Genomic DNA, 27,671 nt, shown 5'->3' on the forward strand with positions numbered 1-27,671 from the left:
CAACGATAGTACTATAGTTTGGATTCAGCACCTGTCGTGGACAAGGGTTGTTATTGGTATTTCTTCACGTATCACAGTGGTGATATGTGTTGCTCATTCTACAACTCGTAGTCATGTCTATGCAGATTTCATTGTCGATAACTTGCTAACTTCACATTTCAACATGTTACATGCTGGTTATGCGTAAAACGCTTTCGCTTCTATTATTCTATTAAACTTGTATGCTCACCTTTACACTATGTGTATTGACCTATTTTAACGTATGTGACAGGTGTTTAGGATGCTAGGATTTTGCTGGATGTCATGGTATCAAGCTTAGGTGTTCCAGAAACAAACTAAATAATATTTGAGTTGTCGGAACAATTTCTTTCTTTGAGAACACGATGCCTGTAATAACTGTTTTTATTTGATATGTTATGGTATGGGACGTAACGTTAAATATCTGGTAAATTTTAGTTGTTATGGATTCTCTTAGACAATCTGTTTCGCTCAGTGCCTCACCCCGATGTTTCCGCCATCGGTTGGGGTGTGACAAAAAAAAACACTAAGAAAAACTAAAAATCATTATTTTTATCTATGATTTTTCTATTATTTTGGGATGAAGTTGGAGAAATCTAGACTAGTAAACTTGAATCTTGGTTATTTTTGTTTAAAAATGTGATCTACGTACATGCATGTTGGATCAACCAAGATTCATCAACAAAGGTGATGAACATGAGTATGATGATTTAAATGATGAACATACATACTAGTGAAGTATGAGAAATCATTTAAATCCAAGAAAATAAATTTTCGAAAAATTTCTTGAATAAAGTTTCCATTTCTGGGAAGAATCAAAAGTATGAATATGTTAGTAGGAAAAGTTTTGAACACATATTTGTGCTTCAAATGACTTTATGAGTCATCTAAAACAAGAATTTTAGATAAAATCTTGTTCTACAAATTTTTGGCAAAAACTAAGAATAAAGTTTCCTTTTTGGGAAAGTTAAGAACTATATCATGTTCATGGTATTTTTGTTGACAAATTTTGATGGATATTGATACTTGATGATGTTTTATGTTGAAATAAATTGAACACAAGTTTTGTATAAACTTGGGAAAAATCCATATTTCAAACAAAACTATGGCGAAATTTTTATAAATTTTGTTATGTCCAAAAAGTTGTTAAACAAAGAAATATGTAACTATGAAGCTATTTGAAGTCTTTGAACATGGTTAAGTGAAATTTTAGACAAAATTATAAATCCACGTTTAATAAAAGATTTCTAAACAAAAAGTGACAAATATATATTTTAGATAAAATATATACTTTCAAAAAGACTCATCAAGTATCATAAATATATATTTTGATATGTACATTATCTGTTTAGTTCAAGTAGGAACAAATACAAAATTTATACACGTCCACGAAAATTACAAAAATATATATGAACTTGGAAAATGAAATAAAATGTCCATCCTTGGACATGAACATACAAACGAACAAATTCGGACACTATTGGACAATACGGACTTTTGGACAAAATAAAATGGCACAAACGAAACAAATGGTATAAACGAGACGGACGACACGAACGAGACAAACGACACGAATAAACTAAGCCGACACCATATTAAATGTTCATAGCATACGAGCCGTCACACACTCTAAAAAGCTTATGCATCAAAAAGATTTCATACATGGCATAAGTAACAACTTTTATAAAAAGTAGATTTTTATAAAAATACAAGTATTATTATTATTATTAACTAAGCCTAAATCTTGTAAATATTAAAAGAAGTCCATAAATTGCAATTGGGCTAATGTCCATTTCTCACAAAATAAAATTGGGCTAGGCCCACTTTTACAAAATATTGGACTAAAATATATTTGTAGTCAAAATTAGGCTAAAGTCCACTCTACAAAAATACTTGGACTAAAAACCCAGTTTTTATAAACTATTATGGACCAGATCCATTTTTAGAAAATAGTTTGGGCTAGGCCTATTTTTACATAACTTATTTGGGCTAAGTCCATTATTATAAACTAAATTGGGCTAGGCCCACTTTTATAAAAATGTTTTGGGCTAGGGCCCACTCCTACAAATTAATTTGGGCTTGACCCACTTTTAAAAAAGTTATTTGGGCTAGGCCCATATACACCAAATATAAAAAATGGACTTAAAATCTAATAAATAAATTAAACCCATTCAAAAACAAACCAAATTATAAAAATATATATATAGTTATAATCATACATTATATATATATATATAGGAAGTGTAGGATACAAATCATATAATCATACATTAGGTGTATATATATATATATATATATATATATATATATATATATAGGAAGTGTAGGATACAAATCACAAAATCATACATTAGGTACGCGATCCCCAGCGCCATACACGTGTCCCTGATTAAATTTAATTAGATAAGGGTATATCAGACATTCTGTTCAATCATCTGAGGGCTAATTAGGGAATTCCATCAACAAGGGAGCAGATTACGAGTTTGTTTCAAAACCATCTATCTAATTATTGTTCGTATCAATTCGATTTGTAGGTTTTTTTGGTTGATTCCTATACCGAACACACATTGGCGATACCGAAAATACTAGATTCGTCATTTAGGATGTTTATTTTGGTTTTTCATCGTAGGGTTTCGTTTGAGGTATACAGTGAAGAATAAAATCATAGCTTTCTGACATGCCTCTCCCTTATGGTCGAGCCACTTCGTACCTTTCCTTTCAGTCTTTAATACCTGCTATATGTTAAAAACAACACATGCGATATTTAAAAACAACACATGCGATATGTTAAAATCACCAAGTAAACCCAGAAACATCTTATCTTCAATCTCGTTACAATCTAATAACATGAAAACGCCTTCAAAATCAAATAAAACTCATACATTTTAAAAGTAATTATATGTAATTTCACACAGTGTGTTTTATAATTCAGTTCAATAATTCAAATCAAATAATTGAGTTCAATAATCGATATCAAGTATTCATATCAATAATTTTACAGTGCATTTTTCTTTTATTATAAAGTTTATCTTTTTATCACTATTTCAAACCACTTATATCTTATCTTATTAAAAAATGGCAGACCTCCCCACATCCTCTTCTGAATCAAGTATTAAATAGTCTTTGAGAAAATGGATTCAGGAACAAATTCAAGAGGATCGATCATGTCAAGAGATGCTGGAAACCAACATTTCTCGTGTAATAGAAATCATGAAGAGAAGACAAGAAATTGTGAACTTGTTATCTTAGATGTAAGTGAGTAGTCTTCAAGAAATTGTTGTTATGTTCATGGTTGATCTGGGTGAGAGGGATGAGAAGTAGTTGAAAGAGTTGGCGGATGCAATAACTATCTTAGGATGCTCGATGGAGATGAAAATGAAGTTCCTTTCATCTTTTGAATGAACTTGTTTATTTTAGTGCTTTATTTAATAAAACATGCAAGTTAATTTATGTTCCATATAATTCGCATGTTGTGTTATAGCATGGAATTTTGATTTCGCATGTTTATTTTCCATATTTTGCATTTTATAACCAATTCGATATCAAACATGCGACTTTATACATAAAACATGCGAAATTAAAAACATTAATGTAATCAAACAAGTCTAAATATGCAACAGAAATTCAATATCAAACAAGTCTATTTGTTCTTTCCTATAAATGCCTTCAACCTATCTGGGATTATTTTGTCCAAATCTTTGAAATACTTCTCTCTGTCCGGCCTTTTATCGAAAGCATTTGTCTCTTTAATTATTTTTTGACGCTCCAGATTGTATTCGGATAGAATGATCTTACTTAGATATCTGTGCCTCAGGAGATGAAGTGGTGAATTATGTCTGTTGTTTACTTCATCTTCTTTCACAAACCCAGGCACCCATGGTGTTTTCTACCCTTTGTATGTTTCCATATGGCGCATCGTAAACACTCCACAGTCTACACCGTTATTCTCCGCCCTCCATCCCATCTCTTTTCTTTCTATCACTAATGTTTCAAGTGCTTTTATAGCTGGTGTTTGTTTTAAGGCCTTTTGTAGGTATAAACCAATACCCTTCTCTGTAACATAGCAACATTATGTCAGTAGCTTTTACATAAATATAACATGTATATGAAGAAGTTTTTGTATTACCAGTGTGTCTGGAAGCCCCTTGTATCTATCCTTAAACTCTTGTTCAGCTGCTGAATTGTCAATCAGCTCAATTTTGCCGGTTTTCAAGTGGAAGCACAAGACATAGAAGTGGTCACCTTAAAGTACCGGAATAAACACCAAGTCAACTGAATCAAGTTTTTTTACCTCATATTTCAGTATTATGTCTTCTAAATTGAGGTAAATACGTTTAGACGTTGGTTGTCTGTGTAAGTCTCCTCCTTGTACATGATATCCGGTTGTATGTCATGTAATTAGAATCAAGGTTAAGTAATGTATTACAAGGTATTTGTACATACGAATTTAGTACATGCAAAATAATGTGTGAAAATTTTTCACATGCGAATTGTATATATACTGTATGCGAAATTACAATAGTATGCCAAATGTTGTTTTTGTTTTCACGGGAAAACTATCTACCATTCTACATGTGATTTAACTATAATTAGTATGAGAAATCCTTGAATATGCATTTTCTATTTTAATTTCAAATGCCAAAATGTTTAGAAAAACATACAATCATTATGCTAAACAAGAATAGTTTGTATGGTGATGATTTTCTATCCCTCTTCTTCTTTTCAAGGTCGAGAACATCCACAAATGCATCTATTCCATTTGATGCTACGTATTGACCCCTGTAGAAGCTTTCAAAGATACCCTTGAATGTGTAAACCCCAGTTTTTGATCGGTAAAATATATCCCTGCCAGGCAAAAAATTAAATAATTAAATATTTTGAGTGTATATATATATATATAGATGTTTGTTAGTTGATATAATTGTTTTACTTACTCTATGTCTGCAAATGTAGAAAATGTGTATCAGATCACACTCAATTCTTGATTCAAGAGTGCTTCGTGCATGTTTACCACTCTGTTGCAGAATGAGGAACAAAATGCTTCTCCAAGTTCTGCACATCTTTTCTCATTTCGAATTTTGGCAGCTTCTATTGTCTTATAAAGGAGTTCATTTAACCCCTTTGGGTCCTAGGCTCAAAAGCGACTCAACTGATTACAATTCCCCAGCCGCCACCTGAGGGCATTCCACTTCTAGTTCCTTCTCAACTTCGATACCTGAATCGGTTTGTTGAGGGTCATTCTGTGTAGTTTCTCCTAAAGAAACTGCTTCCACTTCTGGCTCATTTTCTTCAACTTTTTCTTTAATGTTTTGTGTAGATTCGACTAAGTTCACTGTTTCTTCCATACCAGTGTCGTTTTCACCACTTTCTGCAGGCGAGAGTAAGTTAAAAAATATAATATTTTGTTCTTCTATTTTTTTTTCTAATATAAAGTGTTTTTTTTACCATTGACAGGTGGTATATACACCTGTTTCGACGGTTTGAATGTTTGCAATAAGGGTGTCTATCACTCCTCCATCATCTTTATTTGTCAATCCTTCATCATCTAGCTGCAGTACCCCTATAGATAAAAGTTATTGAATTTTAATACATCAGAATCAAAATCGCATGTTATACATAACATTGCATGCGAAATCAATTGTCAAGTGTATGCATGAAATCGCATATGTGTTTTAAGGTATCGCATATGTATAGGAAATTCAATGTTTTACATAAAATCACATGTGTTAATTTGAAATCGCATGTTTACCTTCTGATTCCATTTTTTCCAAAACATTGGATATTACTTGTTGAGCTTCTTCATTATGTCTACTTTCTTCGTTTGTAGTGTCTTCATGATGAACATCAGAAGCTGCATTTTCAGGCCGTTGATGAACATCAGAGGGTGCAGTTTCAGGCTCTTGAACCGAATCAGGCGGCACACAAATGGGATTATTCCGAAGTATCTCATCCCACTGCTTATAGGCCTCCATAATCTCCAGATCCCAAAAACACTTGGTTTTTGCTTCTGAAGCTAAGTTGTTCATCCCTTGAACAACATGAACCATTTTAATGTATTTTTTGACATTGGCTTTCATTTTTTTCAACAGGTTCTGTAATATTTTTCGAGTTAAAATACTATCAATCCAGATGTTAAAAATAAATGGATTAAGTGAAATTAATATTTTTTAGGATTACCTTTTTGTTGATGTTCGAAGCCTCTCGATCTCGTTGATGGGCTGAACCGTATACTACCGATGGTGAAAGTGGAACAGGAGTGTTGCAATAGTCCATCATTTTCTGTGTCGGTGTCCCAACTCCCATCACAAGGTTCAACTGAGACATGTCATGGAGTTCAAAACTGAAATCCATCATATCATCAATGTTCTCGTTATCGTTAGGGTCTTCCTCGGTTTCTATGTTTTCTATTGCACGTGCAGTCCTTCTTCTGTAGCTTATTGTGGTGTCAACGGGTAGTAGTGTATACACCTCCATTGAACGACCCTCTTCTTTTTCATTTTCACTCATTTGCTGTCCACACAAGTCCGTTATCCGAAATATGCTCCTCGACTTTATCAATCTCCGTAGATGTGATATAACGAATAACCGGTATCTCCACGACTTTCTCAAACAGTTTAAGCCTCTTGTTGTACTCATGTGTGTATAGAAGCTGTATAAATATAAAAAGGAGTTGATATTTACTTAAAATGTGTATTGATTTTATATTCAAAGTCATCATCATACTATATTTCTACAAAATCGCATGCTATCAGACAAAAACCGTATGAAATCGCATGTATTCTTTAACCATTTACCAAAACCACTAATCTAATAAAATCACATGAATTAGTTATGATTTCGCATGTATCAGTTAACCATCACCCAAACTACCTAATCTTATAAATCGCATGCTCAAACAAAAACATTTATAAAATCGCATGTATCATTTAATTATATAGCAAAACTAACTAATCATGTAAACATGTTATCAAATGTAGTAAAACATACCGTAAGAAAGGAAACAAGTCCCACACACTGTATTTTTCTGTTCTTCCAGCCCGCTCGTGTACGATGCAAAGTGTCCAGTAGATAGTAGATATGAGCACCAATCTAGATGCAGTATGTCCTCAACAGCCTCTACACCAAGCAAACATCTATCATTTGCAGTTGTGGCCTTTGTAATCTCCGTAAAAAAACGTCATCCAGTACACCAAGAAATTTATTCTAAACAGGCTCCCCCCCATCTCTTTGACTATCTATTGCAGTTGTAATTAAGCCATGGGTAATTCTCGCATCCCCCCCCCCCATTGACTGATGAATGTATCCATGACAGTATTTCCCGGTTCTTTACTCTTTTCAATTTTCTTTACCTTTTTAACTTTTCTTTTATCGACTATTATTTCAACTGGCTTTGGCCCCTTTGGTATTCTAAATACCTCATAAACTGTGTCCGATGTAATTTCTATTTGGTGTTTACCTACGTTTAGCGTATCGAACATCTCGTCAAAGTTTCTGGCTAGCCAATATGCCAAACGTGTCGAAATATGGTTGATATTCATATCTAGAATAGCCCCAAATCCCATATTATTCACCTCATCAACCTGTTTTTTTTTTTTTTTTTTTTTTTTGAAAAAATTTTCACAGTATCCATATACGAGTTAGATTGACATCTCAACAGTATTGCTTCGTTGTTGTATTCGAAGAAAGCCCTAGGTTCTGTTCTAGGTGGTTCCAGCTGGCTTGGTTTTTTTTCCCTGTTCCACATTTTTTGAAGGTTTTTTTGTTTGTATCTTAGATCTCTTGTCATCTTTCTTCTTTTTCGGCGGTGGCTCAACAAAGTCATCATCCTCAGAACTTTCTTCCACAACCCTTCTTTTTCTATTTTTGTTCACTTTTTTCAATGTTGATATGGGCTCTTCAAAGTCATCATCAGAATCTATTTCGACAAAATCGCATGCTATCAGACAAAAACCTTATAAAATCGCATATATCAGTTAACCATTTACCAAAACTCATTAAGTTGATAAAATCGCATGAATGAGTTATCAATTCGCATGTATCAGTTAAGCATTACCAAAACTACCTAATCTTATAAATCGCATGCTTCAAACAAAAAATATTTATAAAATCGCATGTATCATTTAATCATATACCAAAACTAACTAATCATATAAAATCGCATGGAGTATTTTATAAATTCGCATGCACAAGCTAACCTTACCAAAACTACATAATAATATAAAATCGCATGCCCTAGACAAAAATAACTTTTATGAAATCGCATGCCTCAGACAAAAAACCTCAACAAACAAAACTAAACATATAAAATCGCATTTGTCATACAAAACCCTCTATAATATTGCACATGTATCAGCCAACCATTAACAAACCTACATAATCATACAAAACCTAACAAAAAACCATACCAGACATAAACCCTAACAAAATCGTAGTTATCAACAATACTTAATCTTATAAAACTATAGATTTCAGACAAAAACCTTACTAAACAAACAAAATCGCATATGTCATTCAAAGCCACTGTAAATCCCATTATAAAATCGCATATGTAATTCGATACCTAGATTCATCTTCTTTTCCTGTGGTCTGTCGTTGTTGGCCTTGCTCCATTTCTCAAAACTCATTAATCTTCTTTGATTCGCAACGGTAAGTAGAACGGAACTTGGCGGAAGAAGAATGCAATGTTTTGAATTTGAGTTTACGGTATGATTGTGAGTTTTTGGTTGCTGATTATCAGGGGTTTTGATTTCGAAATGGACGATTTTAACCTTGGCGGTTTCATATATATATATATATATTTTTTAATTTGATTAATTTAATAGTTAAGCACGGGGTTTAAATGAGATGATCTAACGGTTGTGGTTGTAGCGTACATAATGTACGATTAGGCATATTGTACGATAATCGGCCTCTCTCTCTCTCTATATATATATATATAGATCATTTCAGAACCATAAATATTTACAGAACTCGCAGAACTCCTAATAAAAATCTTTTTATTTATATGTTTAGGATAATTTTATCATTTATTATGTGTATTTTTACGATTACATACATGTTAAGACTAATTTTATCATTTTTTATATGTAATTTTATAATTACACATATGTAAACTAGTTTTTTTACATATATGTAATTAGTTATGACACATATATTTAATTTTGGCAATTAAACATATGTAAACTACTTTTAACATGTATGTAATCAAAGAAATACATATAATAGATGATAAAAAGATCCTAAATACAAAAACTTATATATAAAATGATTGTTTTTAGGAGTTCTGAAAGTTCTGTAGTTATTTAGAGTTCTGAAATGAACTCAGCCCTATATATATATATATATATATATATATATATATATATAGGAACGGGATTAGGAGAAAACGCTTAAAAGTGTGAGAACGGTGAGAACACATCTTGGCCCAACACGTGGCACGCGATATAATTAGGGCGTATGGGCTTTTTTGTCATTTTATCTTCTGCTTTTCCAGTTCCGCTTTTCACAATATTGTTTTATTTTTGGGGTTTAAGATTTTTGGCGTCAACCAAATTCAATAACTAATGGTGTTTAATGGTTTCATTGTATTAACATTTTGGCGTTTATGGCGTTTTTTTTCAAATCGTATGCCATTAGAACCCCAGGGGGTCAAGAAATCTATCTGAATGGCGTTTTTCAAGGCGTTTTAAACAAGATGGCCCATTGTTCTATTATTTTTTATATACATATTGGCATTTGTGGTATCTTGGCGTTTTACAATTGTAAGATTATATTACAACCACAGGGAAAAAAATAGAAGCGAAGAAAATAAATTAAAAATCTTAATCGGATCTCTCTTCACAATCTTCACTGTCATAAGTCTCTCTCTTCTTTAATAGTACAAGAACTGTCACCATATATATGGTGTTTATGTAAAACATAACAAACCCATTGGTTTGATTATTTTGCCTACTCATCTGTTGAAGTGGCTTTTTGTGGATGTTTGGGGACATAGATCTATGACGTGTGGGTGGGTTTTTCGCTTTTTCTTCATCTTGATCTTCATCTTTATAATCATCCCACTCTTCAGTGTCATTGATCTCTTCTCCTCGTCCAAGCCTTCTTCAAGAACAAAGAATACAAAATGACATATGACTATCATCAGTATCTTTTTCTTGAATATTTGTCCATCTCATGCAGCAAAATCTTACTGAGTTACTCCCCTCAGCTAACAATCCATTCAGTGAAACTTCACGAAGAACAATACCGAATATCCAAGAAAGCATATTAGCCATCTTTGATTTTTTTTAATTTTTTGGCGTTTTACAATGAGTGGTATTTAGTAGTATTGGCGTTTGTTTTTTTGTTTGATCAAATGGAAGTTGCTGAGACGTATCATTTTATAGGATGTCTTTTTGGCGCGTAAGTCAGGCGGTGCATTATTATAATAAAGTATTTGTCGTTTCAGTTCCTGTTTGTAGTTATTGTTTTTGATAAGCTTTATCTCTGAAGTCTATAACACGTCGCATCTTTCAAGTCTGGCGTTTTAGATTCTAATATAATAAATTTTCCCTCTCTTCAGTTTTACTGATTTGTAGTTACTGTTTCTAGTTACATTTTCAAGTTTGGTTTTTATTTATTTTATTTTTTGGGTTTTTTATAATACTTGTCCAAAGTAGTTTTATTATGGTTTGGTAGTTTTTGGGGCGTTTTATTTTTGTTTTTTGAAGTAGTTTTTTTGTGGCCGTGTGGAAGCACGAAGTCTGAAATCAGCCTCTTTTTCTTGAATATTTGTCCATCTCATGCAGCAAAATGTTACTAAGTTTACACCCTTCAGCCAACAATCTTTGAATTTCCAATGAACGATGATTGATTTTTTAACTTTTTTGGCGTTTTACCGAGAAAAAGAACGCCACTAAATAAACCACCTTAAAACTAAATTTGATCATGATAAATCAATAATGTTTTGATGTATGGTGATGGACAACATTGTTAATCCTCAGTTAAGAAAGATGTCTGACAATGTTGTCCATCCCATACAGCTAAACTTTATTGACAACAAATCTCAATAATGTTTTCGTATATTTTGGCGTTGTAAATTGGATGGAAATTGAGGACAAAGTCAATAAAATTTTACTCAATGAAATGGACAATATCCCCACTTAAGGATTTTGTCCATTACATTGAGCGAAACCTTACTGACAACCAAACTGAATTTCAAATAAAAGTTTTGGTTTAGAGGATATTTGATGTTTGGGTTTTTTGGCGTTTCTAAGTCAAATGGTATATATTAAATTTGGCATTTGGGTTTTTGTGTATTTTAATGGAAGGTCTGAGATGTTGCTATATATAGGATGTTTTTGGCGGTTTTTTAGGCGGGATTTTATTATAATTAATTTTTGCGTTTTATATCTAATGGCGTTTTTAGTTAGAATAGTGTGTGATATTTGTTTGGCGTTTTATTTTCCATGTGATGGTGTTTTGTGTAAAGAAGTCAAAAGACGTTTTTACCCTTAATGAAGCGCGCCGCATCAATAAAAGTTATGTTATTTACGAAAACGTCACCGCGTCATCTAGTCCATAGATTGCTTTGATCGGATGATCCATAACCGTTCTCTCCGTTCTCACACTTTTCACCGTTTTCTCTAAATCCTAACCCTATATATATATACAGGGAGAGGATCATGAGAAAACTAGAAAACTAACTAAAAAAAAGCTAAAAAACATACCAAACAAAAACTTTTTTTACAATTTTATATAAAAAAATCGCTATTTTTTATATATAAAAAAATAATTTCAAAAAAAAACTTGTACTGTACATGTGCATTATATGTGTACTACACATATGCATTATATCCGTATTCGTGCACATGTGAAGAACAAAAAAAATTTAAATACTTTTTCCATACATAAAAATAGCGATTTTTTTATAAAGAATTGTAAAAAAAATTAGTATGTTTTTTAGGCTTTTTTTAGTTAGTTTTTTGGTTTTCTCATTTAAACTAGTTTTCTCATGACCTAAGTAGGATAAGATCAAATAAAAAGTTTATTTTGCCTAAGTAGGATGAGAAGGAATCTTAACCATTCATTTTTCATATCAATGGTTAAGATGAAAGGCACATGCATATTCCACCCCCGTTTTTTAAACGTTCATAACTTTTTATACGATATTATTTTTTCATAAAAAATTCACCGTAAAATCGAGCGTCTTTTTATCTTTAATTTTAGTACCATATTGCTATATAAAATATGAAGACTAAAAAAACCCACTAAAATATGTTTTATTTCTATGTTGTATAACATTTTTTTGTACTAGATTTTTGTACTAGATTTTTGTGCTAAATTTTTGTGCTGAATTTTTTTGTCTTAAATTTTTTTTCTTAATTTTTGTGCTGTATTTTTTTGTACTACATTTTTTGCTAAATTTTTTTGTGCTATATTTTTTTGTACTAGATTTTTTTGAGCTATATTTTTTTATACTACATTTTTTGTGCTATATTTTTTTGTACTACTTTTTTTGTGCTAAATTTTTTTGTACTAGATTTTTTTGTTGTATTTTTAAAAAACAAAAGAGGTGCCACATGTCAGTTACTCCTATTTATAAGGACCAAAATGCATTCATTCCTACTTATTAGGAGTGCCACATGTCATCATCACAATCCTTCTTAGGCTACTTAGGCAAAATCCACTTTTTAGTGGATCCTTCCCCTATATATATATATATATAAAGGCCGGTTAACGTACAATGCCTCTTATCCTACATTATGTACGCGATGCCCTCAGCCGTACGATCTTCAATCGATCAAACGCGAGCGAAACTAATTAAAATGATTAAATTAATCATTTTAATATATCTAAATCATACCAGGAAGGTTAAACGTCATTGCGAGGTCATAAATCTCTGTAATTGACCGATGATAATTCAAAATCAAACCCTAAATCAAATTCAAAAACCTGAAAATCTTCTTCCCCAACCTCCCTTCGTTCCTTTTAGTGCGATATCGATAATAAGAACTACTAATTTGGGAGTTGTAAGGGTCAAATGGAAGAAGACTGACAATGATCGACCAACAATCGAAGAAGATGAACAGCAACACACACAGATTTTTCACATGCGATATTCAATTTTCCACATGCGATTCTACACACCCCATGCCATTTTTCACATTACCCCATGCTAGCCATTTTTCCATGTGCGATATTCAATTTTCCACATGCGATTCTACACACCTCATGCCATTTTTCACATTACCCCATGCCATTTTTCATATGCGATATTCAATTTTCCACATGCGATTCTACACACCCCATGCCATTTTTCACATTATCCCATGCCATTTTTTCACATGCGATATTCAATTTTCTACATGCAATTCTACACACCCCATGCTAGTTTTCACATTACCCCATGCTAGCCATTTTTTCACATGCGATATTCAATCTTCCACATGCGATTCTACACACCCCATGCCATTTTTCACATTACCCGATGCCATTTTTTCACATGCGATATTCAAATCTTCCACATGCGATTTTGTCCATCTACACACCCCATGCCATTTTCCACACTACCCCATGCTAACCATTTTTCACATGCGATATGTATTGAATTCGCACCAGATCTGCACCTGATTGAACGGCTGGGATAATCGCGTACGTATCGTACGATAAGCGCATTTGTATTTTACTCTTTACCTATATATATATATATATATATATATATATATATATATATATATATATATATATATATATATATATAGGAGAAGGTTCAAATGAAAACAACTAGTTATTGTGAAAACTCGAAAACTAATTAAAAAAGCCAAAAAAACATACAAATTTTTTTTTTATTTTTTTTTTGCAAACCAAATTTCGCAAGGTTTTTTATATAAAAAAATTCAAAAAAAAAAATTTTGTGTAGAGCACATGTGTAATAATACACATGTGCACTACACAATTTTTTTTTTTTTGAAAAAAAAAGTTTTTTTATATATAAAAACCAGCGATTTTTATAAAAAAAAATTGAAAAAAAAAATTTGTGTGTTTTTTAGGCTTTTTTTAATTAGTTTTCGAGTTTTCACAATAAAAGTGGTTTTCATTTGAACCATCCCCTATATATATATATATATATATATATATATATATATATATATATATATATATATATATATATATATATAGGGTTAGAATTTAGAGAAAACGGTAGAATGTGTGAGAACGGTGAGAACGCTTATGGATCCTCCGATCAAACAATCTATGGACTAGATTGGCGCGGTGGCGTTTTCGTAAATAACATCAATTTTGTTACATGGAAGCGCTTCATTAAGGGTAAAAAAGGTAAAACATCATTTTTCACATAAAACGCCGTTGAAATATAAAACGCCAAATAAATACAAAACGCCAATTTTATCACTGCGTACTTTTTTTCTGTGTTTTTATTTAAGCTCTCAGGCTACATAAACGCCACAAAATGTGAAACGCCATAATATAACGCCAAACCTTACATCCGGATAAATGTTAATTACATTTCTTGTTATAAAAATAATATCCCGGCTAAACTACGCGCAAAAAAAATATCATATAAAAAGAAACGTCTCACCACCTTTCATTTATCACACCAAAAAAAACACATAGAAAACATAGTGGTTCCTAAAAAAATACAACTCAATGTAAACCGCCAAAAAATACAACGATGGCAAACATCTTTTCTTTGATACTCAGTAATGTTCTGCATGAAGTTTCACTGAATGATTTGTTACGTGAGTGTAGTAAGATTTTGCTGCATGAGATAGACAAAATTCAAAAAAGAGGGACTGATGACACCCATATGTCATTCTGTCATCTTTGTTCTTGAAGAACGTTTGGATGATTAGAAGAGACATATCCCAGTGTCAATGCTACTTTGGCCACGATGATTATAATGAAGACGACGGGCAAATAGCATCCACCCACACAGGGTCAATCTATGTCTCCAACATGCACAAAGAGACTTCAACACATGAACAAAGAAAATAAACCACGCCAAACCTAAAACGCCATTTATTTGTGACAATTCTTATAGTTTCAAAAGAAAAAAGAGACTGGTGACACTGAAGATTTAGATCATAAATTGATTCTATTTTTTTTTATTTTCTTTATTTGTTGTTTGTTTTGTAATTCCCGCTAAGAAACAACAAAATAACATTAATACTATAATGAAAAGTATAATAAAACGCCAAAACGAGCAAATGCTTGTAAAACACCATCATGCCATAAAAACGCCCCCAAAAAACTACCAATCTATAATAAAATTACTTTTAACAAGTACTATAATAAAAAAAGCTTAAAACAATGTGCAATGAAAATAAAACAAAAAAGTCACATCGTTATCTAAATGCAATTGGAAAACAAAACGCCATAATTACCGTCATCAAGATTAGACGTGTTACACCATAAAAACAGTTGAGTCTGAAAACAAAACATCGTAATTGCAAAAACAGTAAAATGAAACGACGGAAAACATAATTACTAACATTTATTATATTGAAAGCTAAATACTTGGGGAATTGAATTTATTTATCTTTTTCAAAACGTCATAATTACCTGTCATGCGCCGAAAAAAAAGTCAATATAAAAGAAGACCATGAGAACACAAGCTCAAACACGCCAAAAACATTGACTAAAAACGCCACATATTGTACAAAACGCTGAAAACTTCAAAAATAGCTAAGGTTATTGCATGGAGGTTTGAAAGGAAAGAGAAACGATTCATCATAAAGTTCTCTGATATGAGAAGGGTGAAGGTAAGGACAATCAAAGCCATGCTTAGTATGAATGAAGGGGTTCAGAGGGATATCCTGGCCCGTGGGGTTCCAATGGCCAACGATTGTGAAAAAACCCAACCTGTAATAAAAAGACTGAAGAGAAAAATTTCCGGCAGAAGATGGTGATGATATTGACGATACTCCTCTACCAACACTTAGCAGTTGGGTGATGCATGAGAAAGAATGAACGCTTGAAATGACTTATAAAAACGGGGTGCAATATTCATTGCCAATGGAGAAAATGTTGAAGACATGGTTGCTATCTATCATTGAACAACTCTGTGATTTAGCACCTTCGAACGATCCAAAATCAAAGGATGTAGTGATATTCAAGAATAGGCTGCAGCAAAGAAGAGACGAGCTAATGGCGTTATACGCCAATCTAAAATTTGATGATGATGAATCTGAAGAAATGATGAACAAAGCGATGGGTGCGTCTCTGATGTAATCCCATCCACGGAAGACTATTAGTTTATTTTGATTTCGTATTATTGTAATTTTATAAAATATTAATCTATGGTAATCAATTATTAACAAAAATACCCAGAACGCCACAAAAATGACATGGAAAAAGCCATAACGTCAAAAATATTAACTATGTGACACAAAAAGAATTAATTCAACGAGAAGAAATCTGAGAAAAACAGTAAAACGTCGAGTAATTAATGATTCTAGATAACGCTAAAATTATCTTGCACGCCAAAAATGAAGCAGTATGTCAAACGCGAAAATCGGGAAAGGAGAAGAATACTAAAAACACAAAAAAAAACCACTCAGACCCTGATCATGTCCCGCGCCATGTGTTGGGCCAGGATGCGTTCTCACTGTTCTCACACTTTTGGTCGTTTTCTCCTGATCCCGTTTCTCTCTCTCTCTCTCTCTCTCTATATATATATATATATATATATATATATATATATATATACTAGTAAAAAACCCGCGCGATGCGGCGGCGGCGACAATTTACAACGAGGTACTCATAAATCGTTAGTTTATCAATCCACTCGTGATACAATATGATATAATGTATTGTATGTGTGTGTTAGTTTTCTTATTCGTAGCATCGGTGTAGTTTGTCTATGTCATAATCCTAAATTCCTAATAGATCTCAATTAAATAATAACGAACACTAAATAAGAAAATAGCAAACATTGGTTACCATGATATTAATAATAATAGCGAAAACTAATAAATAAAAGATATATCATTTTTAAGAAGCATCACATCTACATTTAACAAATGGTTGGAACGAGATTATGAAGATATTAGTTACTTAAATGGTTGACTTTGTCACGTAAACGACACATAAGCTAGGGGCTTTATTTTTAACTTTCATTTGCACGGTATAGAATAAATCTCGATTAACTATATAAAAAAAAGAAATTAAAAAAAGGAAATCTAATTAGTGATATACAAGTGGGCGCCCTTCTTTGGCGGCTAAGGGGTGGTGTGTTGGGTGTAATATGCTATAAATAAATGTTTATATAATGCCAATTGATATAAAAAAGAACCGAAATGTTTATACGAAGTAGTCTTTTTTACCCTTCTGCTGCATATTGGTCTTAGATAAGGTTATTTTAATGATCATTTATATTTGATGATTTATACGCGACCAGCGAGACAAAAAATGTGAAGTTCTTTCGATGAACAAGCATTTTTATGACTATTTATTATGCATCGACAAAATATAATTCTAATATATGTTTACAAATTTGAAGTCCATGTGCCCTTGACAACAAACAAGTCGCATTTGTATTAATAGCATGTAAATTATTTATAAGTCCCATTTGTATTAATACCATACAAATCGTATACAATCTATTTGACATTTATGGGTACTAAATTTGTATGCTACTTGTACCTTTACATTTAGTGTTTCTTGCATAAAAAGAAGATACAGGTCTCACAAAAAAAGAGATGATGCACACTATACAGACTCCAATTTTTGGATATCGAAGGGGAATAACTCAAATGTGTTGTCAACATCAAGACATAGAAAGTATGGTTTATTACTTCCAATTGAATCTTTGTAGAGAGGGGTTAATAAAAATAATATTAGTAGATATGAAGAAGGTACAAATGCTAGAAGTTGTTTGTACAGCTATTCAAAGTATAATATTTGAGAAGTCAAATGTAAGAAAGTGTTTGTACAAGCTGTTGTCTACAAACTTTTTTAGAGTGAAATGTCTGACAGAAATTGGAACATAAAGTTTCTGTATATGTGCCTTAACCTGAAAAAGCATGGTCACTTGGATATATGCATTTCAATTAATTTAGCTCAGTTTTTTTAAATTACTCATAAATTTGTAGGACTCCTACTTTATTACAATTGAATTTACACATGCATATATGCATCTAAGACTCGCCATTTAATTTATCATTCCGTTGCACAACCATTTACCATCCAATGTGAAGTCAAACTATCAAAATGCGACAATTGTCAATTCTTTCCGTTTCTTAACCTGTTGCTATTCAAAACAACAAACATATAGAAATAAAAATTTATGTTGGTCTTTCCTATTTACAAGCAAGTTAGCTTAAGTGTCATGAAGTCAAGTTTTCTTATACTAATCAGTTCGCATGTCCAACCACAACCACTTTAAAATTAGTCTCAACAATATTGAACATTGAAATCTTATATCCTTCGATTAGAAGACACGTGTGTAACTAAAACTACCCAAAATAAGATACTTCAATCAACGAATCGGCCAAATTGCAATTCGAGAACAAACAACAGTAAGCATAGAATACAATAAAACATATGAGCAACAGTAAGCCAAGTGTATAAAATTAGTATATAGAATTCTGGCAGGCTGGCGGTCGTTCAATAAATCATCTTGCGTCTGGATCAATCTATTCCCACAATAATATTAGCTTTATCCTTGGTATGAAGGGGTATATTGCTCAGCACATCCTGCAAACAAACACCAAATAACATATTATTAAATAAGAAAAATTCTGGCAGGCTGGCACTTAATCACCCGACCTATTAATTTACCTTCGACCTAGTGCTTCAAGTTCAGCTCATCTAAGCTCAGACTTTGGCGATGGACCAATGTTGGTATTTTTCAACTTCTTAGCATTAATACCCAGCAAAACCAACTTCCCAAAGTAGACTTCTACAAATTTTGTGATATTTTGTGCTTTGATTTGGTCTTCCATGACCAAGAGCAGAATAAAATTTTACCAATATCACTACTGTTAAATAAGAACTTTGAAAAAGGATACCTGAGTAGCAGCTTCCCCAATTCTTTTTTATTTTGATAATGATCTGATACCCTTATTTTGCTAGAATTCTTGTGTGCTAGAGAATGGTTCCCCAAAACTTTGGACCTGCTCCATAAAACAATACACATGTAGATATCAACTTATTGGTATTATTACAATAACAAAATGTGCAAAAATGTGGATTTCTTAATGATAAACCCATCAAATTAAAAAAAAAAAAAAGTTACCACATAAATAGCTACATACTAATCTTTAACTCAAAACACATGGAGCTACACAATTTCAAAGGAGTGGCTGGTATTGTCTATTTGATGCTAACTGTGGAGCTTCTCATTTACTTCAACATCCTTGAAAAAGCCTAGCTTCTCATAGATTTGAAATTGTTAAAAAAGGTAAAATATTACCAGGTGATTCATGGAAGCTATAGCTCTATTGTTAACCTTCTAGCACAATGTAACCATCATATTAGCTTGTGAAAAATATTAATATCACACAATTACCTTATCTGCAACTAAGAGGTGTCTGGAACAAAGGATCTAAACCACTAAGAGAAACACGTCTGATTACAATCATCGAATTTTCTCTTCTTTTTTTTATCAACTTATAAATTACTTCTCTACATCCTATGACCTCAAACAGGTACATATATAATACTTCTCAACCCTACCATCACCTGGATTTACCTCATCAGTCCTCAATAACCCAATTAAAAAAAACGTATCTCAGTTCCCCAAGACACAAAATCAACGGAAATACGAACTCAAATTGACCAAATCTTACCTTGATTGTCTGAAGAACATACGTGCAGAAATAGATCGGGAGTCGAAATCCTAGTTTGGCCGGCCTGCGTCACTGGTATGATAACCTAGATCGAGCTTACCAGAACTGTCCAGGTGGTGATGTTTACAGAGAAAGAGGTAAAAGAAGAAATTGTGGTTCTTATATTGAAGCTTGAATCGGCATCAGCAACAGATTGTTCTTCTTCTTCTTCTTTGATGCGCAGATCTGATTTCATTCACAGGGAATTTGAGAGAGAGAGAGAGAGAGAGAGTGTGTGTGTGTGGTGGGTTTGAAATTTGAAATGTGATTAGGGTTTTTTGTCCCGCCTTTGTATGTCCGGGCCTTTAAAGAGTTTTTAACTGCTTGAATATATATATAGATATAACATATCCACTAAAGGTTAAAAACTCTTAATTTTCAACATCTCAACACTCTCTCTCTTATATCTATTATATAATAGTATAGATATATATATATATATATATATATATATTGAGACAGTGTATTCTTTCCTTAGGATCTGTTCGCAAACATTCAGACAAATTGAGACGATATATCTTTCCTGTGATCAATTTATACACCTCTAACTCACATATATTACACACTCATTTGTGTGTAATGCTACAAAGATATAATCACACACTACAAAGAAGGGAAAGATAGTAGAGTTATGTATTACTGGTAAAACGTTTCTTACACTTATTTATTTAAAAGTAGTATTTGATTTGATCATAAGAATCAACTTTCCTCTTATCAATAAGGTTATTAACATGTAACCATTTAACTAAAGCATCTCTTAGATGCGCCATGAGGGGCTAGCCCAAATGGTATAGACACAAGTCTCTTAGAGAAGAGGTATCGGGTTTTAATCCTAGGAAGGGTGTGTTTAGGTGTAGAGTTCCATTTAGCCGTTAAAAAAATCTCTTATATGCAATTTAATCAAGAAATCGTATGAATTTAACCCATAATTAAATGAATGAACCTTTCTTTATATGAACCGAAACAAACATGTTCCCAAGTGATAAAGATGATTGTTTGGCCCAAATAACCCTAAATTTATATTCCAAAATGTCATTTTTTCTTGTGATGGTAGTGGGGACTAACAAGATTCCATTTGAGGCACTTTGAGTGATATGTGGCTAACATTGTTGTAGCCAAAGCTAATAGAACCAACACCTGTGTGAGTTATGAGTTAAAGTTGGCATTTTTCATGTGATTTTTAGCCACGACATGTGGCATGCACTTTGTGGAAGTAGTAAAAGATAGTCTATATGCCTCCAATGTTAGTCCATGTTTAGCGGTGAAGATGAACCTTGAAGAGTGGATTAGTGATTCTTGTTCTTGACTCATCCCAAAGATTTTATCGTTCACTTTTGTTATGCTGATTTTTGGTTAATATGTAGAACTGTTTGGATTTTCCTATGCGATGTGGCAAAACATCAGGTTCTATCGTTATCGATTTTGTTCATTATGATACCAATATGGGATCAACACTCAGTATAGCTAGCAATCAAAAGAAAAAGGCCAAGGATATAAATTCGTGATATGCATAAAATGATATCGATACATGTTTTACATCGATCAAAAACTATATAAAGAATATAGTTGTAACATGCCCAAAAGGATACAATACCTGTTTTACATCATTCAAAAATCATAAAAACGAATACCGATACAATGTCGGTATCGGTTCAATTTCATCACAAATTTTATACCGGAACCATCCACATTTGAGGGTGTTTGGGATTAAGTTTGCCAATGCTAATAATGCTTTTCATTTTGGCGTTTTTAAAAGAACTAAAAAAGTTGTTTTTCAAAAGCTACAAAAATTTGGCTTTTTCAATGACTTTTGGCGTTTTATCATAAAATTATCAATTTATCCTCATCCTTAAGAATAGAAACAGAACATCGAAACTTATATTATCCTTTTTGGGCATTTTACTTTTTCCACCACAAAAAAAGTTAATTCAAACATTTTTTTTTAAAAAACTCCATTTAGAAAAGTCATAAGTTAATAAAAAGTTTTGACAAAAAACACTTTTGGAGTTAAATATGTAATCTGAAACACCCTGTGACTCACATATCACCCATGTTTGCATTAATATTATAACTTTCTATACATTGTATTCACATCTAAATGAATATGAATTTTCTTTTTTTCTATTCTCATTTCTTTTAAGTTAATTTGTCTCTATGCTTATACTAGATTAAAACCTTGTGTACATATTAAATGAGTTGAATGAGTAAGACCTGACTTTTTTTTTGTTATTTTGAATATATGGAATAATAATAACAATAATAATAATAACAATAATAATCGATTCACGCAACCGAATAGTTTACAAAAGTTATTTACTGGAGATAAGATGGAGAATTGATCGAGTAAGATAATTTGAGTAGCAACTTAGTGAATTTTTTAGAGATAATTTATTTTAAAACATGGGATACCATGAAATGCTTTTCCTAAATTATCAACTAGTGGGAATGTCCGCGCGTTGCGACTGGTGTTTCGACTCATATCAGATTTAAATATGATGTCTATTACGAACGACAACCAATTCTGGTTTTGGAATTTTTTATCTCATTCAACGAAAAATAGTCATAAAACCTATAAGGTCACAAACATGCAGAGAAAGTCTAGCAGACTGCTTTAATATTACAAGTATATGTATGTTCTAGGGGTGAGCATATAACCATATTAACCAACCTTAACCCGAACCGAACAATACGGTTCAGTTTTAGCTATGGTGTGTGGGATAACTGAATGAACCGAACCAACTAAAAATAAAATATAACAAATTCATCATTATAAATTATTAGAGATAAAACCCAAATGATACCAAAACCTTGATGCTAGATCCATGTCACTAAAAAAATAGAGTGGTGTGTAGGAGGATTTCTTATGGTCATAGCACCTACAAAAACAACTTTTACCTTTAAAAGAATTCTCTTATTATAACAGTCGCACACAGTTCTTTTAATCAAAGTTGAATGACACCAATCATTATAAAATGTGAGGCCCTTGACAATCTAAATGTTTAATTGAAAAGCTAAGTTTAACTAATAACTAATATCCCACATTAAGGAAAGAATCGTGGAAAGGAATGGCGGGTTTCACGTAATTTATTTTCAATACCAATTATAGGCTAAACGGGTCATGTTTGAGTTGGACGTAAATGAGCTTGATTATAACTCGACAACTCATGAAGCTTACTTCAAAGTTAAACAAATACTTTTATATGTTTTTTTCTCCTTTTTATAGCTTTTGACTACCAATAACCAAAAACTTCAAAGTATAAATATGTTGTTACGCATGATTGAATGTTTACTTTTTAACAAATTATTATTTTCTATAGAGATTAAATATAACATATAATTTACTAACCTATTTAATAAATAATTTTATACATTTTTTTTACTGTTTTGCCATTCTCGTTTGATGATCAGTTACCAACTCTAAATAAAAATAAAGGAAAACAGACGATTAGAGAAATCAATAGGCACCTGTTAGTCTATGAGTTGAATTCAATACTTAATTTTACCATGTATAAATTTATTTAGAATAACAATTAATTTAGACTCTTCGCATGTCATCTTAATTATAGGTTACAATGGTGTCGAAATTTCTAAAATGCCCCTAAAGAGTCTTAAATAATGCGTAAGTTTACCCTCTCTAAAATAGCTTGGCTCTCTTGTATATGTTGTTTCAAAATGTGTACACAATGTAAAGTTACTATAAGGGTAGAAAATCTAGTTCTTTTAATAATGTATATAGTGGGTAACCCACGCGTTGCGACAGGGTTGATAATATACGACGGAAACATGATACACGTCAGACAATTTTGTGGTCATTCATGAACATTCCTTGACTAAGCTGAATTATCAGAAAGTAATCAACGTGTCTATAGGGGATTCAATTGGTTATGTGTGTGGACCATTTATTTGTTAGTTATATGAAACTAAAAACCACAGTTCATTTGTATCACAACTCTAATAATTAGTATATCAATTGATGACTAACGGTTATTATTATTGATGGATTATAATTACTTTTCGATCCAAGGTTTCTATTTAGTAATGTTCCATTTGGCAATAACTACTTTTCGATCACTCATCATCTAATGTACTCATAGTAAAAAAAGTGTTTAGGCTTGTTTGCCAAATGGATCGAATCACCCCGTGCAACCCCTATAATATAAATGGATTATTTGTTATTTTAACAAATAAACAAAACTCATAATCGATACGGCAATTTACCTTGAATCACGAATGACAATCAAAGCAACACGGAGGGTTGGCGTTACGTGATGGCCGGTTGGAGATAAAAATGGACATATGTTTAGGCTTGTTCCGTGACACCAATGCTGGTTTTCATAGTTGCGATTCATATGTTGGAGATGAAACAAGGGCGGTGGTGTACAGTGGTGATCAGAGATACAAGGTGTGGAGATGGTCTACGGCGGCGTGTGGACATTTCACTTCGTCAATAATAACAGCAAACAACAATTTAAACATCAAATTCCAAACTTATAACTATATATTTACATGAACCTATTTTAAGTATAATTCATGAAAGTAATAAACTTATAACTTAAAATTTACATATAAACATCCTACAAGAAATAAAGATTCAAACTACCACCGGGTGATCTAAGTCTTAAAGTGAGCAAGAAGTTGTATCGCTTCATCATCTTCTCCGATTTGTGCGAATGTGTGAAACTAGGTAAAGAAAACTATAAAGAATCATCTCTTCACCTGATCATGATTGGGTATCATTTTGTTCTCAAATTAGATTTGCCTCTCGTGACCGGCTACTTGATCGGAAAAAGAACCGGCGAGTACGAGGTGAAGCGCGACCTCACTAATGGCGGTGGAAGTCACCGGAGAATGAAATGATGAAGCCCACGACACTCCAATACGGATAACGTCGGCATGGGCGTCGTAATCATCAAACTTTTTGCTCCAGTAATCAGATCCATTGCCATTTTTGGAATTGCGGCATTGTTTTGTCGCCGCGGGTGCAAAAATTTGAAACCAAACAATTAATAAAAGAGTTCTGCTTTTCAATTACTCTGCTCCACATGTATGAATCGTAGATTTTGAAGTTAAACCCTGGTCTTTAGTATCGATGCTGCTCATGAACGAGTTTATATGTTGAGAGAGGAAATGAGTTTAAAAAGGGGTAGTGGCTATCCAAACCGTCACTGACCGTAGCAATAGAAGGTTACAAATTTTCAATGCATAAATTTATTTACTATAATAATTAATTTAGTCTCTTCACGTATCATCTTAATTATAAGTTACACATGTGTTGAAATCCCTAAAATGCCCCTAAAGTGTCTTAAATTTTTGGATAATGCATAAGTTTACCCTCTCTAAAATAGATTGGCTCTCTTATACATGTTGCTTTAAAATGTGTACACAATGTAAAATTACCAAAAGGGTAGAAATCCTAGTTCTCTTAATAAAGTAGTATAGATATAGATAACTAGACCTACATATCTAGACCAATTGTAATGCAATAACTAAAAAGTGCAATAACTACTGCCACGTCACTACCAGATAGACAAAGACATAATTACTAAACTACACAATACTATGGGTAATGACATAATAACTACTTTATTAAATAATGTTTATATTAAATAAATAAAAAATAATTAAATGGGATGCATTGGGTTGGCATGTGAAGAACCTGACATGGAGGCTTTAACGCCTTCACTACTTAGGTTGGGTAGTGTGGAGTATGCCTCAGCCACCTCAGTGAAACACGCCCCTAACACCGCCCTAGTGACGCAAAATGGAGACGCTAAAGAGGCTCATGAGAGTGGAAACAGGGGCGCAACTTCTAGTGGGTGGGAGGGGCGGCCGACTCCCCGAATCGCTCAGTAGTGGAGAGCATGTAGTTTTCGTATAGAAATTTTTTGGTATATGCGTTTTCGACCCCCCAGTTTTATAAAATTTTTGGGTATATACATTTTTGACCCCCGATCGGAAATCTCAAGCTTTGCCACTGAGTGGAATAATGAGTGTGAAGGAGGGTAAATTGTGGACCACATTTCTACAACCTTAATGGCTGATAAGAAGCCTTTATGTGGAGGTGGGGCGTTAAAGAGTTTGAGTCTACACCACCCAGTCTTGTCGTTAAATAGTATAAATAGACGCAAGTAAGATATTATATTATATAAGATCTTAAAACACAAAGTCGGTGGCTTCTGCCACCGACCAAGTTCTCCATTTTTGTGTAATTTCATTTTCAAAGTAGTTCAAAGTGATATGTCCCATATCAACTAAATTCAAAGATGCTGCGGAGAAAACCCAGCCACATTGAAGACAAAATAGAATACAAAGAAGAAACAAAGAAGCACGCAAACGCACCACCACCTCCACCTCCGCCGCCTTCAATCCCACCGGTGCCACCTCTCTCCTCCACCACTTCAACAATTCCTCCGCCTCCGCCACTTCCAAAGCCCAACACACTTTCTTATCTTTTCTGCTTCCAGTTTTTATACTTTAAAACACTTTGTATACCGATCCAAACCCTAATCCTGATTCACCATGGAGGTCGAAGTGAAGCTTTGATTACCCAATTCTAACACCTACAAAAGCTTAACTTCTCTGTTAGCCCCGTTCCACGTCAGAACACACAATCAGCACAACCATTTCCTCGGCAGCGGCGCAGGAGAACTCTCTGGCCGCCGGGCCGTCCTCCGCATCCGCTTCTACAACGACCAACCGGCTCGTAAATTCGTAATCTGTCTCAAAGCGAAAGCCGTTTTAATAAACAGTGTGAGTCGAGTTGAAGAAGATGAAGGAATTGATTTTTCAATTAGTGAATAATGTTTACCAAACACTAATCGATTAGGAGGTTTGGCGGAATCTTCTACGATTATGAAGAGGCCAGAGGGTTAAGGATGAGTTTTTTTGGGGGAAATGATAATAATGGGGAAAGTTGAACGTCGGTTGACATTTCAGCCTACAACTTTGTCAAAGATCACATTTTTACCCCTTGACATTTTCTTTTACCCTAAACGTTTTCTTTTTTAAAACCTATCTAAAATGCCACTTTGAATTTAGAAATGTGATTTCAATGCATTTCAACTTTTTTTCTTAATACCTACATAAGCCCTTTGTACGTTTTCTACATATGAGTCAAGTCACATATAATACATTTTAATTGTATGGTATATATTTGTACAATACGTTTCCTAGGTATGACCCGGGTCGCCTATAATATGTTTTGACTTAACGGTATAAATTCGAGTTAGTCGGTCGCATATAATATGTGATAAGCGTACGTTATGTATTTGATGTACTTTATGTTTTGATCAAATCGCAATGCTCATATAGGTTACATTGAGTTCATTCGGTTACGTCTTGAAACACACGTTTTCATATAGTTAACGCATCACGTAACGCTTGGACTAATCTATTCCACGATTGCGATTTACCCGTGCCGCAACGCGCGCGGGTCTTTTTACTAGTTGATATAAATAATATGTTTTATCCATTTTGTTCATGTTAAATATCTTGTAAAACCAATTATATATATTCGACAGGGGGAAAGCTATGTTAAAAAAATCCATTTTGTTCACGTTCATTCAATATCTTGTAAACCCGAAGGTACTAAGATAATATTGAGAACTACAATAAAACTTGCAATATTTATAATTGCATGTAGATTTTGATATGTATTAACTTTAGAGTAGTATGGGGAGATGAGGGGAGAATACCGGAGTACAAGATCCGGTGACTCTGCAGGAACTGAGAAGACGCAAATAGGAAGAAAACAACAAGATTAAGGACAGGATATACAACGAGGAAGACAGATGGCATCTAGTGATTAGCAGGAGGGAGGAAAAA

General features: G+C 33.0%; 1 long non-coding RNA gene across 1 annotated transcript; it reads right to left on the bottom strand.

The window, feature by feature from the left end:
- Window positions 1-18,413: 18,413 nt before the first annotated feature.
- On the bottom strand, window positions 18,414-20,160 carry LOC110881834. The gene is made up of 3 exons (XR_002559908.2): window positions 19,809-20,160; window positions 18,799-19,133; window positions 18,414-18,714 (listed from the first exon to the last, which is right to left on the bottom strand). It is a non-coding gene; the product is annotated as an uncharacterized LOC110881834 (long non-coding RNA).
- Between the last annotated feature and the right edge of the window lie 7,511 nt (window positions 20,161-27,671).

Source organism: Helianthus annuus, chromosome 15 (genome assembly GCF_002127325.2).
Source record: "Helianthus annuus cultivar XRQ/B chromosome 15, HanXRQr2.0-SUNRISE, whole genome shotgun sequence".
In the NCBI taxonomy this organism is placed as follows: domain Eukaryota; kingdom Viridiplantae; phylum Streptophyta; class Magnoliopsida; order Asterales; family Asteraceae; genus Helianthus; species Helianthus annuus.